Source organism: Oncorhynchus nerka, linkage group LG27 (assembly GCF_034236695.1).
Source record: "Oncorhynchus nerka isolate Pitt River linkage group LG27, Oner_Uvic_2.0, whole genome shotgun sequence".
NCBI lineage: Eukaryota > Metazoa > Chordata > Actinopteri > Salmoniformes > Salmonidae > Oncorhynchus > Oncorhynchus nerka.
In genome coordinates, this window is record NC_088422.1 from 83513717 (window position 1) to 83528366 (window position 14650).

The window sequence follows — 14650 nt, forward strand, 5'->3', positions numbered from 1 at the left end:
TGTCTCTACCTCACACACTCTCTCTCCTCTACCTCCCCTCTCTCTTCACCCCCTCCCGCTCTCCCCTGTCTGTTCTGAGGGATGCAGCAGGATAAGCAGTAGTCAGTCTGTGGTCATCTCAGAAAGAGAATAAACAAGAGTATAAATTCAAGTGGAGACTGGTGGCTAACTCTGCTCTACTGTTAAAGGTTTGTTTTAGACCAGAGAGTATCTACCCATATATTCACGTGCATGCATATCATATACTTATATGCATGCACACACACACACACACACACACACACACACACACACACACACACACACACACACACACACACACACACACACACACTCACACACACACACACACACACACACACACACACACACACACACACACACACACACACACACACACACACACACACACACACACACACACACACACACACACACACACCTCTTCTTAAGGCCAGCCACTAGACCAGAACCCAGCAACATCTCTCCTGGCCTCTGAGGTGACTGTGTATCTGCAGACACAACAGAAAGACGTCTGTCTGAAAAAAGAAACTCTCTGATTCTCCCAAAGTACACAGTCAACATTCTCCTTCTCTCTTTTTTCTCCCTCTCTCTCCTTCTCTGTTACCCAACGTAGAGCAATAACAAGGGCAGGACACATTGGTATCAAATCATCCTTTCCCTCCACCACAGTAACCCAGCTCTTCAATGCGTCTCTCTCTCTCTGTGCGTAGGGCACATTGCATATTTACCAATTTAACAGCATCCGATCCCATCCCACTGAAACCAGAGTGATTTATAAAATCTGCTGTTTCTAATGGGCTTTTTACTGAAGCCTTGTTTTGAGGACTCACAGAAGTTATTTTTGTGGGAAACAAAATGCCGATACAGCATGAGGGCTAGAGAGAGTTAACGCAGTACTAACTAATCCAGCTAACCAAACACTAACTGCAACCAAAGGCCAAGTTGAGGGTAAACCCAGCACTTAGCTAGCCAACCCAGGGCTGATACGGTAAAGGTTTAACCCAGAGTCTGGGTTGGTGGTAAAAGTCTATACCTCCTGTGGTTCACCAGAGTCTGGGTTGGTGGTAAAAGTCTATACCTCCTGGGGTTCACCAGAGTCTGTGTTGGTGGTAAAAGTCTATACCTCCTGGGGTTCACCAGAGTCTGTGTTGGTGGTAAAAGTCTATACCTCCTGTGGTTCACCAGAGTCTGGGTTGGTGGTAAAAGTCTATACCTCCTGTGGTTCACCAGAGTCTGTGTTGGTGGTAAAGTCTATACCTCCTGGGGTTCACCAGAGTCTGTGTTGGTGGTAAAACCAGAGTCTGTGTTGGTGGTATACCTCCTGTGGTTCACCAGAGTCTGTGTTGGTGGTAAAAGTCTATACCTCCTGTGGTTCACCAGAGTCTGGGTTGGTGGTAAAAGTCTATACCTCCTGGGGTTCACCAGAGTCTGTGTTGGTGGTAAAAGTCTATACCTCCTGGGGTTCACCAGAGTCTGTGTTGGTGGTAAAAGTCTATACCTCCTGGGGTTCACCAGAGTCTGTGTTGGTGGTAAAAGTCTATACCTCCTGTGGTTCACCAGAGTCTGTGTTGGTGGTAAAAGTCTATACCTCCTGTGGTTCACCAGAGTCTGGGTTGGTGGTAAAAGTCTATACCTCCTGGGGTTCACCAGAGTCTGTGTTGGTGGTAAAAGTCTATACCTCCTGGGGTTCACTAGAGTCTGTGTTGGTGGTAAAAGTCTATACCTCCTGGGGTTCACAGAGTCTGTGTTGGTGGTAAAGTCTATACCTCCTGTGGTTCACCAGAGTCTGGGTTGGTGGTAAAAGTCTATACCTCCTGGGGTTCACCAGAGTCTGTGTTGGTGGTAAAAGTCTATACCTCCTGGGGTTCATCAGAGTCTGTGTTGGTGGTAAAAGTCTATACCTCCTGGGGTTCACCAGAGTCTGTGTTTGTGTACTGCTGCTGAGATGTGAAACATACCAGGGCAGTAATTACACAGACAGGGACAACAACAACAAGATTGTTTATCACTGAGAAGAGAAGGCCTTTAGCCTAGTGAAGACAACAACTATGTAGGGAATAGGTTGCCATTTTGAGATACAGACAACCCTTCACCTCTATAACAACACATCTCCTCTATAACAACCCTTCACCTCTATAACAACACATCTCCTCTATAACAGCACATCACCTCTATAACAACACAGCTCCTCTATAACAACATCATAACAACTCCTCTATAACAACACTTCATAACCTCTATAACAACACAGCTCCTCTATAACAACACATCACCTCTATAACAACACATCTCCTCCATAACAACACATCTCCTCTATAACAACCCTTCACCTAACAACACATCTCCTCTATAACAACACATCTCCTCTATAACAACCCTTCACCTCTATAACAACACATCTCCTCTATAACAACCATCTTCATAACAACTCTATAACAACACATCTCCTCTATAACAACCCTTCACCTCTATAACAACGCACCTCTATAACAACGCATCTCCTCTATAACAACACATCTCCTCTATAACAACCCTTCACCTCTATAACAACACATCTCCTCTACAACAACCCTTCACCTCTATAACAACGCATCTCCTCTATAACAACCCATCTCCTCTATAACAAACCTTCACCTCTATAACAACACATCTCCTCTATAACAACCCATCTCCTCTATAACAACCCTTCACCTCTATAACAACACATCTCCTCTATAACAACACATCTCCTCTATAACAACACATCTCCTCTATAACAACACATCTCCTCTATAACAACACATCTCCTGTAACGGCTTTCCTCCTGGGAAGGAGAGGCGGACCAAAATGCAACGTGGTTGAAGTTCATGTTTTTAATAAGAAAACTAAACATGAACATAATACAAAACAATAAACGTGGAAAAACCGAAAACATCTCCTCTATAATAACCATTGCTCTATAATAACCCTTCACCTCTATAACAACACATCTCATTCACTTTTCATTGAGGAAAATTAGAAGTACAGTTTCAGTTAACTTCCTAAATTGACTCAAATGAAATGGAATCTGACTTCTCCTCTTACAGTAAATAGATATATAGTTTGCTGTATGAGCTTTCTAAGGGCACATTGACTGAAACATCTTTTTAACATTTAAAAAACATATTCCTCTCCATCTGTTGGGTCAGCCTGGGCAACTCAACTACCCAGATTCCCCTTGTGCCTGTCTGGCCTGGTCATGGTTATATAAGACCATGCAGGCAGTGGATGGGAGGAAAATTAGCCTCACTGTGAGGTTGTATCTCAAATCTCCCTATTCCCTAAATAGTGCATTACTTTTAACCAGGGCCCGTGGTGTAGTGCACGAAGACCCTGGCCGTGACCCCACTCATCCAGGGTGTCTCCGAGGGTGATGGGAAATACAAAAACACATTTCTAATTCACACATGCATATAATACACACTAGTACATGTGTGAAATAGGACAAAAATAAACACCCACCAGAGAAGAAATAGGGTGCCATTTGGGATGCAGCCTGACTCAGCCCTGCCCTGCTCTGGTCTCTGGTCAAAACACACCAGCCTGGGAGGAAAGCTAGCCTCCCTCTCTCTGTCCCTCTGGTCTCTGGTCAAAACACACCAGCCTGGAGGGAAAGCTAGCCTCCCTCTCTCAGCCCTGCCCTGCTCTGGTCTCTGGTCAAAACACACCAGCCTGGGAGGAAAGCTAGCCTCCCTCTCTCTGTCCTGCTCTGGTCTCTGGTCAAAACACACCAGCCTGGGAGAAAAGTTAGCCTCCCTCTCTCAGCCCTGCCCTGCTCTGGTCTCTGGTCAAAGCCTGGGAGGAAAGTTAGCCTCCCTCTCTCAGCCCTGCCCTCTGGTCAAAACACACCAGCCTGGGAGGAAAGTTAGCTGGTCTCTGGTCAAAACACACCAGCCTGGGAGGAAAGCCTCCCTCTCTCAGCCTCCCTCTCTGGTCTCTGGTCAAAACACACCAGCCCTAGCCTCCCTCTCTCTGTCCCTGCTCTGGTCTCTGGTCAAAACACACCAGCCTGGGAGGAAAGCTAGCCTCCCTCTCTCTGCCCTGCCTGCTCTGGTCTCTGGTCAAAACACCAGCAGAACCAGACATGTTTTCTCAAATACACCACACCACTATACCCACTATCCCAGGCATTGTCTCATCTCTGCCCTGGTCAAAACACACCAGCCTGGGAGGAAAGCTAGCCTCCCTCTCTCAGCTCTGCTCTGGTGAAGACACACAAGCCTGTGATGGAAGGAAAACTCTCCTCACTCCGCTCTGGTAAAAACACAAGGAAAAAAGTTTTCCAGCTCCACTACACCAGTACCCACTATACCAAGCAGAACGTTATATTATGGCTAGAGACAGGCAGTGTGGAATACTACCATGCCAACCAAATGGTAAAGTTATGTATGAGAGGAATAAGAACATGATGCAGTATCCATTAGTCCTGTTACTGTGGCCTCTGGCAGCCATATCCTGTTTAGGTGGTCCGTCCAGTGTGGGGTGGGGTGGGGTCGGGTGGTGTGTGATGTGAGGCCCGGTGCTGACCGAGACGCAGCCTCCCACTCCACACCATCCTGAATCACACACACACACAGATGGATACAGTACACCACAATCCACAGCTGTGTGTCTGTGGAGTCGGTTGCAGCTGCGGCTACAGAGGAGAGGTTTGTTTTTCCTCCCGACGGACAAAGTTCTAAATACAGAGACAAGAACCATGGCAGGAGAGGATGAGATGAGGGGGACAGGAGGGAAGGAGGAAAGAAGGGAAGGAGGAGAGAGAATGAAATAAGGAGGAGAGGTGAGGGAAAGAGGAGAAGAGAAGAGGTGAGGAGGAGATAAGGGTAGATGGGAGGAAAGGAGAGGAGAGGGGAGGACAGGAGGTGAAATGAGACGAAGGGATAGGAGAGCAGGAGAAGAGCAGAGGAGGAGGGGGGAAGGAGAAGAGGAGGACAGGAGGAGAAATTAGACTAAGGGATAGGAGAGCAGGAGAAGAGCAGAGGAGGAGGGGGGAAGGAGAAGAGGAGGACAGGAGGAGAAATTAGACTAAGGGATAGGAGAGCAGGAGAAGAGCAGAGGAGGAGGAGGGTGGAAGGAGAAGAGGAGGACAGGAGGTGGAGAGGAAAGGAGGACCACAGATGAGACCACAACCTTAGAAACCACCACTGCCCCCGAGGTTGTCTGGTCCCTCAACACTCCCCAACCAGGGGTTGTCTGGTCCCTCAACACTCCCCAACCAGGGGTTGTCTGGTCCCTCAACATACCCCAACCAGGGGTTATCTGGTCCCTCAACACTCCCCAACCAGGGGCTGTCTGGTCCCTCAACCCTCCCCACCCCAACCAGGGGCTGTCTGGTCCCTCAACACTCCCCAACCAGGGGCTGTCTGGTCCCTCAACACTCCCCACCCCAACCAGGGGCTGTCTGGTCCTTCAACACTCCCCACCCAGGGGTTGTCTGGTCCCTCAACACTCCCCAACCAGGGGTTGTCTGGTCCCTCAACATACCCCAACCAGGGGTTATCTGGTCCCTCAACACTCCCCAACCAGGGGCTGTCTGGTCCCTCAACCCTCCCCACCCCAAGAGGAGAAATGGTCAATCCCCACCCCAACCAGGGGCTGTCTGGTCCCTCAACCCTCCCCACCCCAACCAGGGTCTGTCTGGTCCCTCAACACTCCCCACCCCAACCTGGGGCTGTCTGGTCCCTCAACACTCCCCACCCCAACCAGGGGCTGTCTGGTCCCTCAACACTCCCCATCCCAACCTGGGGCTGTCTGGTCCCTCAACACTCCCCACCCCAACCAGGGGCTGTCTGGTCCCTCAACACTCCCCACCCCAACCAGGGGCTGTCTGGTCCCTCAACATACCCCAACCAGGGGTTGTCTGGTCCCTCAACATACCCCAACCAGGGGTTATCTGGTCCCTCAACACTCCCCAACCAGGGGCTGTCTGGTCCCTCAACCCTCCCCACCCCAAGAGGAGAAATGGTCAATCCCCACCCCAACCAGGGGCTGTCCCAACCCTCCCCAGGGGCTGTCTGGTCCCCCTCAACACTCCCCACCCCAACCAGGGGCTGTCTGGTCCCTCAACACTCCCCACCCCAACCTGGGGCTGTCTGGTCCCTCAACACTCCCCACCCCAACCAGGGGCTGTCTGGTCCCTCAACACTCCCCACCCCAACCAGGGGCTGTCTGGTCCCTCAACACTCCCCACCCCAACCAGGGGCTGTCTGGTCCCTCAACACTCCCCACCCCAACCAGGGGCTGTCTGGTCCCTCAACACTCCCCACCCCAACCAGGGGCTGTCTGGTCCCAACAACACTCCCCCTCACCCCCCAACCAGAGGCTGTCTGGTCCCTCAACACTCCCCACCCCAACCAGGGGCTGTCTGGTCCCTCAACACTCCCCACCCCAACCAGGGGCTGTCTGGTCCCTCAACACTCCCCACCCCAATCTGGGGCTGTCTGGTCCCTCAACACTCTCCACCCCAACCAGGGGCTGTCTGGTCCCTCAACACTCCCCACCCCAACCAGGGGCTGTCTGGTCCCTCAACACTCCCCACCCCAACCAGGGGCTGTCTGGTCCCTCAACACTCCCCACCCCAACCAGGGGCTGTCTGGTCCCTCAACACTCCCCACCCCAACCAGGGGCTGTCTGGTCCCTCAACACTCCCCACCCCAACCAGGGGCTGTCTGGTCCCTCAACACTCCCCACCCCAACCTGGGGCTGTCTGGTCCCAACACTCCCACAACCAGGGGCTGTCTGGTCCCTCACACTCCCCACCCCAACCAGGGGCTGTCTGGTCCCTCAACACTCCCCACCCCAACCAGGGGCTGTCTGGTCCCTCAACACTCTCCACCCCAACCAGGGGCTGTCTGGTCCCTCAACAGTCCCACCCCAACCAGGGGCTGTCTGGTCCCTCAACACTCCCCACCCCAACCAGGGGCTGTCTGGTCCCTCAACACTCCCCACCCCAACCAGGGGCTGTCTGGTCCCTCAACACTCCCCACCCCAATCTGGGGCTGTCTGGTCCCTCAACACACCCCAAACAACTGTTCAACCAAACACACAGACCAGGTGTCCTGGTCAATAAGACAAAAACAACATCCATCTTGTGTAGCAGACTCTAAATTGCAATATGCAGTTTAGTTTATTATGCAATAAACAACAGCATCTAAAGAATGTGGAACAGACAGAAACTCAACTGTTGAAAGTTGTAAGTAAACAGTTTATATTTACTACCACATACAAACTCTCATTATCTTAGTTTAGGAATAATGTTGTTGTTGTTGTCTTACCACAGAAAACTGGATACCCATTTGGATTGAATAGTGTCCAAAATGTGATCTCAGTCAGTGTAGTTCCTGCCCCAGACAGAGGGGGCGGTGGGGAGGAGGAGCAGGGACGGTTTTGTAGGCGTTTCCTGCCATAGGCGTAAAAATAAGACGTAATAAAAGTGAGATGTAAAAATAGCTTTTTATGTGTGCGGCTGCAGGAGGTGCGGTCGACACGGGGTGTCTTGAGGTAGCCAGGAATTTAACCTTGTTTTTGTCAACAAACTCTACCATCATTTTCTCAAGTCGCCAGTTTCTAATATTAGCTCCTCTGTCTGGAAGTAACAACTGGTATAATACAAACTGTTCCCAGGTCATTAGTAATAAGTAATGCCTGGAAAAACCCAGATCATGGTAATAGATACTAGATACATAGGGGTGAATAATAACTTTTAAGTCGATTTTTTACTTAGTCATGCAATGATGTCAATGGGCCATCAAGTGAAAATTCGACTTCAGTGGAAGTTAGGATTTGCCCCTAAGTTAGATACATCTCTGTACATTATGAAGAAGTGATATACGCATAGAATTTTCAGCTCCATACGAAGCTGAGGAATCATCTACTGTTAGCAGAGGAACTTCAGGAGGGGCAGACTGCTGTTGGCTACTAAAATGGCAATAAAAAAAGAAAATAGCTTAAATCAATCAATGGGACTGGTGTAACTACAACTTACTGTCAAAGACAACTACAGAGCCTCCAACTTGAAGTTGGAAGTCACCCCATACACTGACCTAGGGTCTGTTTTGTGTTTTAACCCTAAAGGGAAAATGACATGGGAAAAGGACAGAATGAGAGATAACTGGTCCTAGAACTGTGACCAAGGGCAACTTGAACGTAGCCGTTGTGTCTGTCTGACACGGCAGACGTTGTCAGAGCTGAATGCCTTCATACTAAGAGGTGTCTGCTGCCATCTAGTGGACTGTGTTCAGATAACAGCTGTAACAACCAACAGTATACTAGATCTATCACACCTTTTACAATACACGTGCACACATTCGTACACACCACACACACACACACGCTCTCATTTTCTTTGTTTCAGAGATTTTATTTTTATTCCAAATGATTTCCCAAAAAAAGGCATTTAAATTTTACATCAGGGACTGCATCATAAAGGACTGTATCATCAGGGACTGTATCATTTACAGGGACTGCATCATCATGATTAAAGGATTGCATCATCAGGGATTGCATCACCAGGGACTGCATCATAAAGGACTGTATCATCAGGGACTGTATCATCAGGGACTGCATCATCAGGGGCTGTATCATCAGGGGCTGCATCATTAGGGACTGTATCGCTGGTCACCATAGCATCTCCACAGGAGCCTGGTGGCGAGCGGGAAAAGATGCAAGAGGAAAACGCTGAGCTGACAGCTTATCATTGTATCATACACCAGGAAGCGTTGTGCCTTGAAAATGGAGCATGTAATGCATCAGGTATATCTCTCTAGTCACCCCCAAAACCAATTCTTTCTTTGGCCGCCTCTCCTTCCAGTTCTCTGCTGCCAATGACTGTACAGAACTACAAAAATCTCTTAAATTGGAAACACTTATCTCCCTCACTTTTAAGCACCAACTGTCAGAGCATCTTACAGATTACTGCACGAAGCTACCATAGCCCACCTATAATTTAGCCCAACAACTACCTCTTTCCAAACTGTATTTAATTTATTTATTTATTTTGCTCCTTTGCACCCCCATTATTTTTATTTCTACTTTGCACATTCTTCCATTGCAAAACTACCATTCCAGTGTTTTACTTGCTATATTGTATTTACTTTGCCACCATGGCCTTTTTGCCTTTACCTCCCTTCTCACCTAATTTGCTCACATTGTATATAGACTTTTTGAATTTTTTTTTTTACTGTATTATTGACTGTATGTTTGTTTTACTCCATGTGTAACTCTGTGTCGTTGTATGTGTCGAACTGCATTGCTTTATCTTGGCCAGGTCGCAATTGTAAATGAGAACTTGTTCTCAACTTGCTTACCTGGTTAAATAAAGGTGAAATAAAATAAAATAAATAAATAAAATCATCAGGGACTGCATCATCAGGGACTGCATCATCAGGGACTGCATCATCAGGGACTGCATCATAAAGGACTGTATCATCAGGGACTGTATCATCAGGGACTGCATCATCAGGGACTGTGTCATCAGGGACTGTATCATCAGGGACTGCATCATCAGGGACTGTATCATCAGGGACTGTATCATCAGGGACTGCATCATCAGGGACTGTATCATCAGGGACTGTATCATCAGGGACTGCATCATCAGGGACTGTATCATCAGGGACTGCATCATGAAGCTCCAAGTGACAAAGCATCAATTATCTTCATTACAAAGCTTATCAGAGAGAGGGAGAGAGAGAGAGAGAGGGAGGGAGAGCGAGAGAGAGAGAAAGAGAGAGAGGGGGGAGAGAGAGAGACAGAGAGAGAGAGGGGGGAGGAGAGGGAGACAGAGCGAGAGAGAGAGAGAGGGGGGGGGCAGAGAGAGAGGGGGAGACAGAGAGAGAGAGAAAGAGAGATAGAGATGGGGGCAGGGAGACAGAGAGGGGGGTAATAAGTATAACAAACATGTTAATTTTAGTTAACCAGAATGTGATGATAGGTTACATTCACTAACCTGGCTGTGCCTGATGCTATGTTGGGGTGACACCATGTGGGACATGATACTAACACAGTTACACTGAGTGTACAAAACATTAAGAACAAATGCTCTTTCCATGACGTAGACTGACCAGGTGAATCAAGGTGAAAGCTATGATCCCTTATCGATGTCACCTGTTAAATCCACTTCAATCAGTGTAGATGAAGGGAAGGAGACAGGATAAAGAAGGATTTTAAAGCCTTGCGACCTTTGAGACATGGAGTGTGTGTGTGGCATTCAGAGGGTTAATGAGCAAGACAAAATATTTAAGTGCCTTTGAACAGGGTATGGTAGTAGGTGCCAGGAGTACCCGTTTGTGTCAAGAACTGCAACACTGCTGGGATTTTCATGCTAAACAGTTTCCCGTATGTATCAAGAATGTTCTACCACCCAAAGGACATCCAGCCAACTTGACACAACTGTGGGAAGTATTGAAGTCAATATGGGCCAGCACCCCTGCGGAACGCTTTCGACACCTTGTAGAGTCCAAGTCCAGCGAATTGAGGCTGTTCTGAGGGCAAAAAGGGGATGGTGCAAATCAATATTAGGAAGATGTTCCTAATGCTTTGTACACTCAGCGTATGTCAACTGTATTCACAAACACATCCAAGCCCTCAAGTGCTTTCAAATGGCACATATATTCATAGCTGTTGAAAATATCCAGTTACAAACAAGTCATAGATGGAGAGTGTGTGTCCCAAATAGCACCCTATTCCCTATATGGTGCACTACTTTTGACCAGAGCCTAGTGGGTCCTGTTGAACACTACATAGATAATAGGATGCCATTGTAATGGGGACAACAAGTGCATATTGTTCGAATTCATTTGTGTGTTCAGTAAACATTTGGCAACAAAATGTAGTTTACTTATTAGTCAATAATCCTTTGATTGAGTTGCACACCCATCGGTTTTGTTGGTCACAACCCACCTGTCTATACTTATGTATATTTGTCTGTGATGCTTGTTGAGTAGGCTAACAGAGACCTAACATAATATTGTGCTAGGGACATACAGTAGGCTAACAGAGGCCTAACATAATATTGTGCTAGGGACATACAGTAGGCTAACAGAGGCCTAACATAATATTGTGCTAGGGACATACAGTAGGCTAACAGAGACCTAACATAATATTGTGCTAGGGACATACAGTAGGCTAACAGAGACCTAACATAATATTGTGCTAGGGACATACAGTAGGCTAACAGAGGCCTAACATAATATTGTGCTAGGGACATACAGTAGGCTAACAGAGGCCTAACATAATATTGTGCTAGGGACATACAGTAGGCTAACAGAGACCTAACATAATATTGTGCTAGGGACATACAGTAGGCTAACAGAGGCCTAACATAATATTGTGCTAGGGACATACAGTAGGCTAACAGAGGCCTAACATAATATTGTGCTAGGGACATACAGTAGGCTAACAGAGACCTAACATAATATTGTGCTAGGGACATACAGTAGGCTAACAGAGACCTAACATAATATTGTGCTAGGGACATACAGTAGGCTAACAGAGGCCTAACATAATATTGTGTTAGGGACATACAGTAGGCTAACAGAGGCCTAACATAATATTGTACTAGGGACATACAGTAGGCTAACAGAGACCTAACATAATATTGTGCTAGGGACATACAGTAGGCTAACAGAGGCCTATCATAATATTGTGCTAGGGACATACAGTAGGCTAACAGAGGCCTAACATAATATTGTGCTAGGGACATACAGTAGGCTAACAGAGACCTAACATAATATTGTGCTAGGGACATACAGTAGGCTAACAGAGACCTAACATAATATTGTGCTAGGGACATACAGTAGGCTAACAGAGGCCTAACATAATATTGTGCTAGGGACATACAGTAGGCCGACATTCCTTTTGGTTCATGTAGGTTTTTAGTTTTTTACACAGTGAGGTGAATGCTTGGTAGCCATAACAACACTCTGCTGGAGGGGAGAGAAGGATCAATGTTCTGAGAAATCAATTTCATGACCTCATACAGAGGAGATTTGAGACACTAAGCACCTAACTTCTAATATATTCGCAGAAGGACCAATGAATTTTTAATTCCTCGTAGGTTCTAACCTCTGTTTTGACACAAAATAATGAGTATGGAAACAGCTTCCTTATGGTGGGGATTGATCATCCCCACCAGCAAAGCATCTCACCACCAGCACCACACTGGAAAACTGGAAGTTTAGCTCTGCCTTGGTGGGTCTGTTGACATTGGTGGGTCTGCTGACATTGGTGGGTCTGCTGACATTGGTGGGTCTGTTGACATTGGTGGGTCTGTTGGCATTGGTGGGTCTGTTGGCATTGGTGGGTCTGCTGACATTGGTGGGTCTGTTGGCATTGGTGGGTCTGCTGGCATTGGTGGGTCTGCTGGCATTGGTGGGTCTGTTGGCATTGGTGGGTCTGTTGACATTGGTGGGTCTGTTGACATTGGTGGGTGTGTTGACATTGGTGGGTCTGTTGGCATTGGTGGGTCTGCTGACATTGGTGGGTATGTTGGCATTCGTGGGTCTGTTGGCATTGGTGGGTCTGCTGACATTGGTGGGTCTGCTGACATTGGTGGGTCTGTAGACATTGGTGGGTCTATTGACATTGGTGGGTCTGTTGACATTGGTGGGTCTGTTGGCATTGGTGGGTCTGTAGACATTGGTGGGTCTGTTGACATTGGTGGGTGTGTTGACATTGGTGGGTGTGGTGTGTTGACATTGGTGGGTGTGTTGACATTGGTGGGTCTGTTGACATTGGTGGGTCTGTTGATATTGGTGGGTGTTTTGACATTGGTGGATGTGTTGACATCGGTGGGTCTGTTGACATTGGTGGGTCTGTTGACATTGGTGGGTCTGTTGACATTGGTGGGTGTTTTGACATTGGTGGGTGTTTTGACATTGGTGGGTCTGTTGACATTGGTGGGTCTGTTGACATTGGTGGGTGTGGTGTGTTGACATTGGTGGGTCTGTTGACATTGGTGGGTGTTTTGACATTGGTGGGTGTGTTGACATTGGTGGGTCTGTTGACATTGGTGGGTCTGTTGACATTGGTGGGTGTGGTGTGTTGACATTGGTGGGTCTGTTGACATTGGTGGGTGTTTTGACATTGGTGGGTGTTTTGACATTGGTGGGTGTGTTGACATTGGTGGGTGTTTTGACATCGGTGGGTCTGTTGACATTGGTGGGTGTTTTGACATTGGTGGGTGTTTTGACATCGGTGGGTCTGTTGACATTGGTGGGTGTTTTGACATTGGTGGGTGTTTTGACATTGGTGGGTGTTTTGACATCGGTGGGTCTGTTGACATTGGTGGGTGTTTTGACATTGGTGGATGTGTTGACATTAGGTGATGTTTAAATGTCATCATGTGATGTTGATATCTCTAAATAAGTGGCTTGTTGTTGTTGTTTTTATACACATCTCACTAGGTTCGTTCTGCTGTATTTTCCAGGTCTCTCTTTGAGGTCCGGCGCTGTAACAGCACTGTGGTTTTCTACTTCTAATTAAGTACTGCATGTCAACTTAAAACCTGTCTCCATCACAAGTGTTGTTATTTTCTTTGACATTTGTGTTAAATATTTTTATGGAAAATATTGGTAAATATTAGTCATACAGTGATGAATTAGTCTTTGATTTTGGCATCAGCAATGTCCTAAACTGTGTTCAGGTCTTTCATTGTGATAAGAACCCCAGATTGTACCTTCCATGCATCAGATGAATTAGACCAGATCAGTGTGAGACCCCACCCCCTCTAACCGGCTGAAGATATCCACTACAGCCTTGTCCCTCATAGCTGCACAATGTTTATTTGGAATGGCAGGTTAATTGAAGAGATGCTTGGTTGAATGCCGGGAGGGAGGTGGGAGTCAACCCAGCCTGTAATTTGGGATTGACACAATGTTTATTTGGAATGGCAGGTTAATTGTGGGCATCTTCACACTTTGAAATGTGTAGTAATGTTACATTTGAAAATGCATTGAGATTCTTGGTCATTTGCATGACACTTTTGGTGGCTATGTCGAATGACTAAAACAGGGGACTGTAATTTAAGATGCACAAAGCTCATATTCAGCATATTCACTTAAAGGGATACTTCGGGAGTTTGGCAGCGAGGCCCTTTATCTACTTCCCCAGAGTCAGATGAACTTGTCCAGTATGAAGATAGAGGTACTTTAGCGAACCAATGCTAACTAGCGTTAGCACAATGACTGGAAATCATTGTCAGGCTTACAGTTATTGTGCTAATGCTAATAGCAATTAATACAATGCTTAAAATAGATGTTTTCCTTTTGTGTAATACACATGATACGGGTTGATGGTCACTAGACTTGATACTGAATGTTATGGATTGTTCTCATATCTGTTGATAGTGGTGGACGCCAGACTGGAGGACACTGATTATTATTGTATTCTGTGACACTGTGATTCTGTAGCAGCTGATGTTGTGACTCCCTACAAGCTTCTCGGCTGGTTTTTACAGAACATTGGTGCTGTGACATTAGAATATAAGGGCCTTCTTATGCAAAGGATCACTGCTTCCTTAGTGAGTACTGCTTCCTCCTAATTTAGCTGGAACCCCAGGACCTCTGCTTTGCTAGCACAGGTGAGAGCCATTCTGAAGTGTCTTAGTGGG